Raw genomic sequence first — 3,425 nt, forward strand, 5'->3', positions numbered from 1 at the left:
CGAAAACAAGTCACCACCATTATTCTCTCTTGGGTAGCTTCCTTCTTCTTTCTTAACATGAGCTCTATAACATTTGGCATAAATCCCAGGAAAAAGAACTATCTTGAGCACTCGAAGAAATCTTGCTTTCTTTTGATCATTCATGCCTATGGAAGACTTGCAAGGGGGTAAACCTTGTATGGCCTCTCCACATAGACCATGGTTTCCTTCAAATGCCTCTGGTGGAGCCTGCAAGAACGCTTTGTTGCTTGGTAGAGGACCTTCGAGGTCATTATACGAGAGATCAACTGACGTCAAACTGACCATTCCATCCAAAGATGAGGGAATTACACCTGAGAGTCGATTATGAGAGAGGTTGAAGTTCATCAGGTTTCTTAGTTTCCCGAGTTAGTGCGGGTATTTGTCCACTAAGTGCATTCCCGCTAAGGTCTAATGAAATTTGTAGAGATGCTAGATTCCCAATTTGAAATGGAATTGTTCCACTTAACTCATTCTGACTCAGATTCACACTGATTAAGTTGGCACAACTTCCAAGTTGTTGTGGTATGTCTCCACTAAGATTATTCATTGACAAATCAAGCCATTGTAGCATGACTAACCTTCCTATCTCAGGTGGTATTCCCCCAGACAGTCGGTTGTTGCCCAAGTTCAGCTTATATAGCGATTTCAATGCACCTATTTCTGTAGGAATTTCACCATTCAAAAAATTGGAAGAAAGTTGTAGCTCCTGTAGCTGAGCCATATGCACAATTGATGATGGAATGGTACCAGTTAAATGATTGCTAGAGATATCCAAGAGTGTGAGATTGTGACATCCTTCCCAATCTGCTGACAGCTCGCCAAAGAATTGGTTGTCATTCAAATCAACATATGCTAGGCTTGGAAGTGCTCCAAAAGCTTCTGTTATGTTAAACCTGATTTGGTTCCCATTCAATCTCAGCCTCCATAAGCTTTTGCAAATTGTTAATCCTCTCGGTCCAAGCCCAGAAAACTTGTTGTTGGAAGCACTAAATTTAGATAGCAGCCCACCATTGCAGATTTCTGATGGTATGGATCCTGATAGATGATTATTACTTAATTCAAAATTTTGAAGGTTCAAAAGATTTCCTATTTCAATAGGGATAGGTCCAGTCAAATTGTTTTGAAAGAAGTACAAAGTCACAAGATTGGATAAGTTTCCTATAGAGGCAGGTATTAGACCAGTAAGATCTAAATCAGTGAGACGCTTCAAGTTTCCTATTTCTGGAGGGATGGGTCCAGTCAAATTGTTTTCATAAAAATACAAAGTCACAAGATTGGATAAGTTTCCTATAGAGGCAGGTATTATACCAGTAAGAGAGTTACTAGATAAATCTAACCTAGTGAGACGCTTCAAGTAACCTATTTCTGGAGGGATGGGTCCAGTCAATTGGTTGTGAGAAAGGTATAATATCTGAAGATTGGATAAGTTTCCTATAGAAGTAGGTATTGTACCGGTAAAAAGGTTATAAGACAATCTTAAATCAGTGAGGGTCATGAGGTTTCCTATTATAGGTGGGATGAACCCGGTCAAGTTGTTTCCCCAAAGGTGCAGAATGGTGAGATTTGAAAGTTCTCCAATCAAAGTAGGGATTGTTCCAGTGATTTGATTGCCACTTAGTTGAAGGACAGTGATATTTTTCCAGCTGGTGAAAAAGGTGGGAAGCAGCTCTCCACCAATCATGTTGTGAGCCATTAGGAGCATAGAAATGTGGGTGAGGTTGGCCAGAGAATGTGGCAGGATACCAGAGAAGTTGTTATTAGACAAGTCGAGGTAGGAGAGACTGGAGAGGCTGCCAATCCCCTCTGGAATCGATCCGGAAAGGTTGTTGCTGCTGAGATTGAAGGCTGTGAAACTCAAGAAGGCTGAGAAGTTTATGGAATGGAGCGTACCGGTTAGAGTTGTGTTTGAAAGATCGATCTGGACGACGCTCCTTCCATTATCATCGCAGACTATACCGAACCAATTACCACATGGGCCACTATTGGTAGAGTTGATGTGGAGGGACCATGAATTCAGGTTGGGATGGTGAGACTTGAGACTGTCCCTGAAATTGATAAGTGCTTCAGCTTGGGCTCGAAGTTATTGTGGACGACCCACGTCTTTGGACAGCAAGAGAGTCCAATATTGCATAAAGAAAACTACAAGAAAGAACAATTTCCCTCTCTCCATGACTCAGCCACTCAGCAGTGCAAGAATACTTAAACTCGATCTGTGAGTGAGAGTATAAATAGTTGGGGAAGCATTGCTGGGTGGTGCAGATCCATTTCAAACCATCATGTGGGTCCATACTATCCACTCAGCAGTCCCTCTTGTACTTTATTAATTTGGGTCCATACGTGAACTTGTGGCTTACTATTGAAGATCCAGATTCTGTTAAAGGTTTTACGCCAGCACAGTTGCCTCTTACGGCTCAAGATCATCATAAACAGGATATACATCCTAATCCCAACCAATCATTCACCTCTGTCAATGAGGATAACGATAAGAGATTTGGAAAAGGATATACATAGAAAGATATCATGCCTCTTTGTATATAAATATGCTATCTAATGCATATTCCCATGTATCAAGTTTTCTCTGTGTTCAATAGAAGGAGGATAAACGTGTTCTACCGTGGACGTAGGTTCTATTCCAGAACCGAACCACGTAAATAGTTTCTTGTGTGGCATTGCTGTTTCTTCATGGTATCAAAGCCACAACAGTGATTTTTTTCTCACTGTTCATTCCAGATCCTAGAGTCGTCCTTCTTGAGACACCTCTGGTTTGTGTGTCATCTCAGGCTTGCGCAATGGCTCAGCTTCCTCCAACTTCATCATATCCATATCCTGCTGCTCTGAACATCTCCAACTTTGTCTCATTGAGGCTTAACCATTCAAATTTTCTGCTGTGGCGTACCCAGATCCTTGCGTTGATCGAAAGCCAAGACATGCAAGGATTCGTCAATGGAGAGTTGCCGTCACCAAATTCTGTCATAGAAGGGCCTGAAAAACAGGCTATCGTTAATCCTTCTTATGTGCTTTGGAAGAAATCTGACCGCTTACTTAAAGGTTGGATCACTGCCACTTTATCTGAGTCAGTTCTTGGCCTCGTCGTAGGTCTTGAAACTTCAAAAGAATTGTGGGAAATGCTGATCACCTCCTTTGCTCAAGATTCGCAAGAGAGGGAGTTCTGTTTAATACAACAACTATCCACTGTTAAGAAAGGGATAGATTCTCTCACAGACTACATCAGTCGTTTTAAAACGATATGTGATGATCTGGCCACTATAGGCAAACCTGTAGAAGATAAGGTCAAAGTTTTTTGGCTCCTGCAAGGCTTAGGGCCAGGATACGAAAATTTCGTCACCAGCATGCTCAAGCCACCGGTTCCTTCATATAGTGAAATCCTGCCTCTGCTGCAAAGT

Source organism: Nuphar pumila, chromosome 15 (assembly GCF_984573655.1).
Source record: "Nuphar pumila chromosome 15, dmNupPumi1.hap1.1, whole genome shotgun sequence".
Taxonomy (NCBI): domain Eukaryota; kingdom Viridiplantae; phylum Streptophyta; class Magnoliopsida; order Nymphaeales; family Nymphaeaceae; genus Nuphar; species Nuphar pumila.